This window comes from Leptonychotes weddellii, chromosome 2, assembly GCF_054177405.1.
Source record: "Leptonychotes weddellii isolate Sample4059 chromosome 2, ASM5417740v2, whole genome shotgun sequence".
NCBI lineage: Eukaryota > Metazoa > Chordata > Mammalia > Carnivora > Phocidae > Leptonychotes > Leptonychotes weddellii.
Window position 1 is genome coordinate 104,032,873 of NC_138370.1, and position 10,166 is coordinate 104,043,038.

At 44.1% G+C, this 10,166-nt stretch overlaps 1 pseudogene; it reads right to left on the bottom strand.

Moving 5' to 3' along the window:
• Nucleotides 1-1,364: 1,364 nt before the first annotated feature.
• On the bottom strand, nt 1,365-2,288 carry LOC102747073 (ADP/ATP translocase 2 pseudogene; annotated as a pseudogene).
• Between the last annotated feature and the right edge of the window lie 7,878 nt (nt 2,289-10,166).

A 10,166-nucleotide genomic window follows, 5' to 3' on the forward strand; every position in this document is an offset into this window, starting at 1 on the left:
TCCCTCCTACCTTCCCAGCCCTTCCTTCCTAACTCATCACACAGTCTATACTCTAGGCAAATGGATTTGTTTTTCTCCATATAAGCCCAAGATGTGCAATCTTTTGCATCATAATGGTAATAACAGACCCTCAGGGAGTCTATCAGGTGCCAGGCCCTCTTCCAAGTGCTTTACATATGTTAACTCAATCTTTATAACAACACTATTTGGTAGGTATTATTATGATCCTCATTTTAGAGATGAGGAGCCTGAGGCACGTTGCTTAAGGTCAAACGATTAGTACGCAGCAAAGCCTGGATATGAGGTGTCTAACCCTGTGTCTCTCGCCATCCAGCAGACTAGCCCAGGCTCGTTGCCAGAGGGTAGCAAATTTCCAAGAGCGAGTGATGGCACAAAGGTCCTGCTGAGGTCTAGGCTCAGAACTGACACAGTATCATACCCACTGCATTCTATTAGGCAAAGCGAGTCATAATGCCAGCTCATATTCCAAGGGAGGAGAAATATTCTGTTTATTGAAAAGAGAACAGCAAAGTCACATGTAGATACAGGGAAGGAAATAATGGCAATCAATTCACAAGTGCTCTACCACACATGGCCAAAACTAGCTGTCAAGAAGGGTGAGAGAGGGGCGCCTGGGTGGCTCAGATGGTTAAGCGTCTGCCTTCGGCTCAGGTCATCATCCCAGGGTCCTGGGATCGAGTCCCACACCCGGCTCCCGGCTCAGCGGGGAGCCTGCTTCTCCCTCTGACCCTCTCCCCTCTCATGCTGTTTCTCTCTCGCTCGCTCTCTAAAAAAAAATAAATAAAATCTTTAAAAAAAAAAAAAGGAAGGGTGAGAGAGTCTTCAAATGGCAGCCATAAGCTCATGAGTAGGAAGAACAGATTCAGTGGGAACAAATTAGCAAGCAGTCTGTAAGGGTTTTTTTTTTTTATTATTATTTCAGATATATTTTATTTCTTCAAATTTATTTATCAGGAGTGACTGAAGTAAAAAATATAATTGAGTCCCATCATCATGGAAATGGCTTTAAGGGAAAACTGGTAGATGAATATCACTGCTTCCCATTTTCAACCAGTAACAATTGCCACTTATAAACAGCCAACAGTCTATCCAGAATGCTCAAGACAGGGGGTCCTGGGTGGCTCAGTCGGTTAAGCGTCCAACCCATGATTTCAGCTCAGGTCATGATCTCAGGGTTGTGGGATCGAGCCCCACGTCGGGCTCCCTGCTCAGCGTGGAGCCTGCTTAAGATTTTCTCTCTCCCTCTGCTCCTCCCCCACCCCATTTGCATGCATGCTCTCTCTCTCTCAAATAAATAAATAAATCTTAAAAAAAAAAAAGAGAATGCTTAAGATATGTTATATAATACAACCTGCCTGTTCACAAGGGGAACATCTAGGCAATAACTTATGTGAACTTCTTGATGTCATCATACAAAACAAGCACAAAATCACCACGCGTGCCTCTGAGAACATTGGACCACGCACCCTTGAAAAGAGCTTTGGTTCCTTCATCACAAGCAACCTTCCTCCAGCAGTCAAGCGTGCCTGCCTACGCGGTGTCAGTTCCTTTGCACCCTGACTGCATCATCATACAGTGACCAACAGTGTCAAATGGATAGGAAGTCAACCCAGCAACCACTGTGACGGATTGTGCGATCATCCAGCGGATAAAGATGTGAGTATTCTTGGGATCTGGAAGCATTCCCTTTGCAGTGTCATAGATACTGAAGTAAGCAGCTCGGTAGATGATAATGCCCTGCACAGACACATTAAAGCCTTGGTACAGAGCTTTCATCCCATCAGACTTGTAGATCTTAGCCAGGCAGTCATCGAGGCCTCGGAATTCCCTTTTAGCTCCAACTTTGCCCACATCAGCTACTAGGCAGGTACGGGCAAAATCAAAAGGATACACAAGACCCAAGCATGTGGCCCCAGCGGCACCACCTGACTCCAGATTCCCTGCAAAGTAGCACCAAAACTGGGTTCTCTTGTCCACACCACCCAGGAAGTTCTGCTTGTATTTATCTTTGAAGGCAAAGGTGAGAACCTGGGTGGGAAAGCATCTGATGACATTGGCTAGGTTACCAGGCCAGAAGGACAGGACTCCCTACTCCCTGGGGATGCGAAGCCCTTGTATTGCTTCTCTGCAGTGATTTGCTTGCAGGCATGCTGTACCTGAAGCAGCAGCTTGACCCAGTGGATGGGTGCAACCACGGTCTTGGAGATGGCCATGGCCTCTCCACCCGCCAGCAAGTCGTTGGCAAGGGACACAGCAGCATCTATCATGGTGAAAGGAGAAAGGAGACAGGCAACTGTGGAGCAGTCTGTAAAGATTTCAATTGTCCCCTAAATCTAATCAGAATCACTACAGAATAGTTTTGGAGAACTTGACAATTTGATTCCAAAATTTATGCAGAAAAGCAAATGGCTTTTCTAGATAAGAAGGGCCAAGACAATGCTAAAGAAGAGCAAGATGGGGACACTTGTCCTTGCAGATGTCAAGACCACTGGAGCAGGCCGGAGACCAGAAACAACCTCACGCATACAGGAAAGCTCCGTTATAAAGGAGCATGTATTACATATCTGTGGAAAACTAAAGACTCAGTGGAAGGCAAACCCAGAAAAACTTTAGAAGGCAATATCGAGTATCTTTACAATGTGGGAGAAAGGAAGGAGCTCTTAGGCAAGACTCTCGAAATCAGCAAAGCAGGAGGGCAGGAAGGCCACATTTTACCATACTAAACTGTGGGCCTTCTGTTCACCAGAAGACACTATAAAGAACACGACAAGACAAGCCAGTGTGGAAATGGAACAGATAAATGGTGGATAAATGAGTGGAATAGAACAGCAAGGCAGAAATCATTCAAACTGGCCACAAGCTGCAAACTGAGAGAATATTTGCAATATAAGCTATCAATAAAAGATGGTTATCTAGAATTTATGAAGAACTCCTCTAAAGAAAAAAAAGGACAAAACATATACCAGTCATTTCAGAAAAGAGGAAATGCTTATGGTAAAAAAAAAAAAAAGATGTAAGAGATGTCCGGTGTCATTCATAATTAAGACAAAAGAAATTGAAATCAAAATCAGATGGCATGTTATGCCTCCCTGCTTTTGCAAATTTTAAAATATCTGACAATGTCAAGTGTCTTCATAATGAAGATATTTAGCAACAGAAACACTCATACACTGCCAGTAAGAGCACAATCCTTGTGGAAAACAGTTTGGCAATACATAATAAAGTTGCACACCACATACTCTATACCCCACAATTCCTCTCCTGGGTATATGTGCTAGAGAAACTTTTATACATATAAGGAGGTATTTCCAATATTCATAGAAACATTGTTCATAAAGGAAAATCTGAAAAAAAAACAAATATCTAATTATACTGAAATGGATAAATAAAATATATCTTCATACTGTAGAATTCTATATATAGAATGGATCAGCAGGACGGGATCTCAAAAATGAGGTTAATAACACCAAGAAAATGACAAAAGTCAGTCATAGAAAAAGTAAGCTGCATGATTCCTGCTACAGTTAAGTGCAGCCAAGAGTACCTGGGTGGCTCAGTCAGTTGAGCATCTGCCTTTGGCTCAGGTCATGATCCCAGGGTCCCAAGATCGAGCCCCGCATCAGGCTCCTGGCTCAGCGGCCAGTCTGCTTCTTCCTCTGCCCCTCTCCCCGCTCATACTTGGCTCTCTCTCATTCTCTCACAAAAATAAATAAATAAATAAATAAATCTTTAAAGTGCAACCAAAACTCAACAGCATATTGTTTTAGGATTCACTGATAAGGAATTACAAATCCCAGAGTTTCTTCCCCTGTGTGGCTGGAGGTTACACCTGACCCAAAGAGGAACTTAAACAAGATACTGGAGGCAGAAGTGAAGCAGCACCCCATTTTCTTGAGAGGCACGCGCAGTCAAATGGGGTGATGGGCAGACACAGAGGGGCTGGGTAGGTTCCTGCCTACACTCCCTCCCCTCTCCGCGGCCTACAGCCCTTCTGTCCATTGCTGGCCCTTTGACCGTCGGCAGGCAGCTGCAGTGGACTCACAGGGGGCCCCCCCGCCACTTCCACAGTCACTTCCCACAGTCTCCTGCAACAGCCTCTTTGCAGCCCTGCTCGGTGGCTTGGGTTCTGAGCTTCTCCTGGAGATGCTGCCTGGCCCATCCGCACAGTGTCCAAGAGGCTAGTTATTGGCTTTCCTACATTTCTCGAATAGCCCTTTCCAGATCTTCAGTGAAAGGTAGAAGATGCAATTCCTATAAAACACCCCTTAGCCCACATCATTATAAAGACGAGCAAGGGACTATCTTGCACAACACTGTGCAAGTGGGGAGGAGAAAGGACAGCATTAAGGAGGAGCACAGGGGACTTCAGACTTCGGAGGCACTGGAGTGTTCTTTTTCTTAAGTTGGGTGGATACAAAGTACCCATTTTATTAATATTATTTAATTCGTACAAAATGTGATAAATGTTGCAATTCAAAGTTAAAAATGGGTGGGAGGATGGGTGAAATAAATGAGATTAAGAGTACATTTACTGTGATGAGCAGAGCGATGTATAGAATTGTTGAATCATTATGTCATACACCTGAAGCTAATATAGTACTGTATGTTAATTATACTTCAATAAAAAATAGGGTTTTTTTAAAAAGTTAAAAATAAAAACATATAACAGTGATTTCAAACCAGAGAATCCAAATCCTTAGGGAAAATTAACATGAAGTTAAATGTGAGGGAGAAACAGAATGTTATTGATCGAAGAGAAGAGCAGGGTTAGCTCCCCGGGACTTGTGCCCTGTGCATAGAGAGGGTGAAGCCGTCAGATAGACTGGAGACCCTGAAGGCAAGATGGCCAACTGCTCCCTTCCTGGATACAGGGGCGCGGGCGAGACAGGCAGGGGAATGGCCGGGACTCTCCCCACTAGACAGGCAGGTACTAAAAGCAGCAAGGTACCTTGATTTTAGCTAGGATGGCAGGCACTGTCATGAAAAGGCACTGTGTCCCGGGGGGTGGCCAGAGTCCGAAGCAGTGTTTACAACTGCAATGCTGTCCTGGAGAGAGAGACACGGCACAAGGCAGGATTTTTCCAAATGGCCCCTTAGGGGAGACCCAGAGGTCTGGAGCACAGGTGGACCTCAGGTAAGGACAAATGGGGGGCAATTATGATAACAACGTCAGCAGCTACCATTTTCAGAATGCTTACTTATCTCCCTGGCATCTAAACATTCGTCTCTTCTCTTTCTCTGACCATCTCATTCAGTCTCATGACGTTCAATACCGGCGACAGGCCGCTGACTCCATCTCAGCCTCGACCTTTCTCCTGAACTCCAAAGGCCTCCCCAGCATCTCACCGTGGGTGTTTAACTGGCATCTCAAAGGCAACTGTCCAAAACTGAGTCCCTGACCTTACCCACATCAACCACCCGCCCCCTCCATCAACCTACCCTCGCCCCACACCTGCTCCTCCCTCCACTACTCCCGTCTCCGTTAAATGAAGATTACATCCGGGCTGTTGCTTAGGCAAAGACCATGGCATCTTTTGTGACACACCTCTCACCCTATATGGGATCCCTTGGCAAATTCTGTTACTCCAGCTACACTAGTCTCCTTACTTTTTCACTAACCCACCAGATCTCCTGCCTCAGGGCCTTTGCACTGATTGTTCCTTCAGCCTGGTACACTTGGTCCTGAGAAAACTGCCTGGCTGGTTGCTTTGCCTTGTTCAGTCTTTACTCAAATATCTTCCTAATGAGGCCTACTTAAATTCCCGAATTAAGGTCACAAACCAACCCCCAACACCTTCTCTTTTTTCTTGCTTTATTTTTCTTTTTATCATTTATCATTATTTAATGTAATGTATATATGTCCTAATTTAACTTGTTTTCTGCTATTACACAAACTCATAATAGGACTTAAGTCCCAAAAAGGTAGAGATTTATATGTGTTTGGTTCACTGCTGTAGTCCCAGAATTAGAGTAGCACCTGGCCCGTAAGAGGCTCTCAATGAATACTTGCTGAATAAATAAATGAATAAATGAGCAAAGGCTTACCATCTGTCGGGCACTCTAAGTACTTCACATGAATTACCAAACGGTACTCTCAGTGAAATTCCCATTAATCATTCCCATTTTACAGATAAGAAAACTGAGGCTTTGGAGAGTTCATTGGACTTGCCCAAGGTCACATGGTAGTGGGTGGCAAAGCTGGAAAATAAATCCCAGCAGCTTGATTCCTGAGCCTCCACTCTTAAGCACAGTACTACCCTTTCCCAGACCAAGTCTAAGACATGGCCTTGAAGAGAAGGCTCAAAGTCAGGTGCCAGAGACCAGACATAAACTGAAAAATCAGGGACAGAATGATAAACAAGAGACAGAGCCAAATCCTCAGAATCAGATGCCACAGGGTGATAAGGGTGTGAGTCTGGCCCAAGAGAGGCCATAATGGGACTGTGACCAGGGACAGACACACTCAGGTGGCCACAGCTCATCCTCAGAAGCTGGGAGAGATGTGTTCTTTGCATGCATCAGGAAAATTCAAGGTCTGGATAAAGAAAATTCAGGATCTTGGACTATAAGGAAATGATTTTGAAGGAGGCACACACTGAAGCACACACACTGGGTGTCAAATATTCGCTCAGTGTTTCATTCCACAAACCCACCAGTTCCCAGCTGCCTTACCTTAGAGAAGAACATCACTGCTCTAAGACGTGGGGTTTCTAATTGGTCAAATAAGAATGCTAATGGTCTCTACTCACGAGATTGTTTAAAGCCTGAGATAATGCATATAAGTCGTTTAGAATAATACATGGCATATAAATGAAAGCTTCAATGTGTATTAGCCATTATCGTTGTGATTTCTCAGAATTACTGTCTTCTACTGGGTTAGACTCTAGGTCTTCATGGTCTTGGGTAGACAGCATGAACAAAATTTGCTCTCATGGAATGTGCCTGCCATCAGTCCCTTGGTTATATAGGCCAAATCAACCTCCTGACAAAGAACTCCTGGGACAGCGGATGCCCTTCACCCCCTTCAGCCTGCATGCACCCCACTTCTCACAGAGAAGCAGAATCCGATGGTCACAAGCCAGAAGAACGTGAGCACATTCTGTCGTAGGCGCCGTGCCTGATCCTGCTTATGCCTGTCATCTCGCCAATAAGGGCTCTGGGCCTCAGAAGTCTGTAAGATCAGAAGAGGGGAGATCCAAGAAAGGAAATCCAAACCCGGGTTCCAAAAGAAAGTATCTGTGAGGATTTCAAATAGAGAGAGACAACCTGGGGAGTCTGTCTTTGAGACTACAATAAGTTGCTGTTGTCTAAGCATCCACTGAAAAGCCAGGTCGGGAAGGAGGGATGAAGAGGAAAGATACCTGAGGGAAGGCTCCTTGGAAATAGTGCATGGAAGCTCACTCAGAATTAAAATTCCATGAGAAGTATATACTACTGATGGAGCATCTCAATATAGCAAAATGCTACTAAATATGTGTATTCCAGTATATCTATGTTCATTGAGAACTGATAAAATCCGAAAACATACTCTGTGATAAGGATAGAAAATAAGGTTTTTGCAAATGGATTTTTTTTAAGCTAGAAAATCAAATGGCCACAGGATGGCAGTAAAAGGTAAGAGATAAGGATAAGCCATGTATTTTATTAACCCTTAAAAGCCCTTAAAAGTGTTTTAAGATATACAAAAACTTCCAGTGCCTGAATATAACCTGTATGGCATTCTTAAAATTAGATATAGAAACAAACAAAAAACCTTAAATACCAGTACTCTTTGACTGTAGTTTCAAGTAAAATGATGCCCAAGTTCAGTTATGACATCTTTAAGATTCTGTGCTTCCTGTACTGCTATCTTCAAGCTAGAACCAATATTATTACAAGTAAATTATAGGGTAACTCAGTTTTTAAAGGGAATTCAAAAGCACAAAGGCAAGCTTTCCATCCGGGTTTCCCTTGAGCTCTCAACTCTTGATGCTCTTCCTGTGCCTTCATCCCATTTCCAGTCAAAATGATTATCTAAATCCCCTTAGGCAGTTGAGGGGCCTTGACTGCCTGTAGCTCAAAATTATCTCCATGCCACCTGGGTGGCTCAGTTGGTAAACCCATTTACTCTTGACCTCAGTTGAGGTCATCGTCTCAGGGTCCTGAGACTGAAACACCCCCATCCCTTAGCGCTGCCCCCCTTGGGCGTTGAGCCTGCGTAATATTCTCTGCCCCTCCCCCCATGCTCATACAGGTCTCTAGGGGAAAAAAAATATATATATATATTTGATGTTTGAGTCTTGTGAGCTGCTGATATGCTGGCTCTATTATTCTACACGACTTTTATGCACATATACATAATTTCCTCATGACAAAGAGGCACATTCTGTGGGGGCATATTCGGTTGCCCTTCAGGGGCAGTGAATCAAAGATGAACCTGGAAAAATAGTAGGCAGCCTGGCAAGCTTTATTAAAAATTTAGATGTCATTCTGATGGCATAAACAAGTCACTAAAAGTTTTAAAACACGAGGGACGTAATCAGATTTGCACTCAAAAAAGATTAGCTACCATGTGCAATGAATTGTTCACTCTGCCACCGATCTTATCACTTCTTGGTTAAAAACTTCAAGTGCCTTCCAACAAACAGCCCTTAGAATGAAAAACCAAATGTTCACTTTTTAGTAGTAGTAGTCGTCGTAGTAGTAGTATGTTCAATTAGCCAGCAAATGTTCACTTTTTTTACAGGGCCCTTCTAGATCTGAGCTTGAAGGTTAACTTACCTAATCCACCTGACCCCTAAATGCTAGTCCTTTCCTTTTTCCTGGGCACCATTCAGCCTCTCCCAGTGTTGGAGCATTCTTGCCCTGTGGCCCCTGGGCTTGCCCTCCGCTTGGTGAATTCCTCCTCAATCTTCTGGTCTCAGATTAAAGACCCTCTGGGCTTCCCCAGAAGCTTTTCTCTGCACCCCCAGACTTTCCGTTCCCCTGTAATGAGATCCCAGAAGCCCATCACACTCAGTATTTGAATGATGACTCATTTAACGAATCTGTCCCTACTGGGCTGTCACCAGGGCAGGGGCAGAGACTGTGGGGTCTCGTTGTGGGGTCTAACAAGTGAGCCGGGCCAATAGCCGCACGGAATAGACAAATAGGCTCAATGAGTGGGTAAAAGCAAATGTAGGAAAACATGCCTCCTGGAAGCATGAATCCACTTAAAAACTATTTTAACAGTGGAGATAAGATGAAAGGGATAGAGATTGAGAGGAAGGGGGCAGCTGCAAGAGCTATTTGGATGTATGAACTGCAGGACACTAATTATACTTCATATGCTCAGCTAATTGCACTTTACCTGGCGGCTAGGTGCCTTCTCCACCATAGGTTTCTTCTTGCAGATCAGCCCTACCATGAAATTCCATTTAGCTAATGCAATGGGAGAATCGTGACCCTAAAGAATTTATGAAGCTTGACCCACTCAGGACTGATTATCCTTCCGGTAAGCGTCACCCCCCACCCCCCACCCCCAGCAAGGCACAAGAGAAATCACATGCTAATTCCCCTACTTCAGAAAATAATAGCAATTGAGACTTTGGATGAGGCCTGGGTGCCTTTTAACCTGAGAGAGTATTTCCTTTCTCAGTACCTCCCTGAAATGTAATGTCTGTCTTTGAGAGATTTCCATGGGTTTAACCTAATTGGTCCATAATTGGAGGAACCAGCATATCAGCAGCTCACAAGACTCAAATATCAAAAGATCCAGCCCTGAGGAGTCCCTTTGTCCTTAAGCACAAACAGTACTGAAAAAGGAATCTAGTCTTTACCTGTAACTCCAGGAAGGACACCTGGAGAATCTTTTTCTTTTTCAATGATTGCTTTTTATTAATTTTTTTATTACCATATAATGTATTATTTGTCTCAGGGGTACAGGACTGTGATTCAACAGTCTCACACAATTCACAGCGCTCACCATAGTACATACCCTCCCAATGTCTATCACCCAGCACCCCATCCCTCCCATCTCCCTCTACTCCAGCAACCCTCAGTTTGTTTCCTGAGATTGAGTCTCTTATGGTTTGTCTCCCTCTCTGGTTTTGTCTTGTTTCTTATTTATAACCCCAGAAGCATTTCTCCGATGGGCATTGCTTCCAAATTTTCTAGCCTCAAATTAC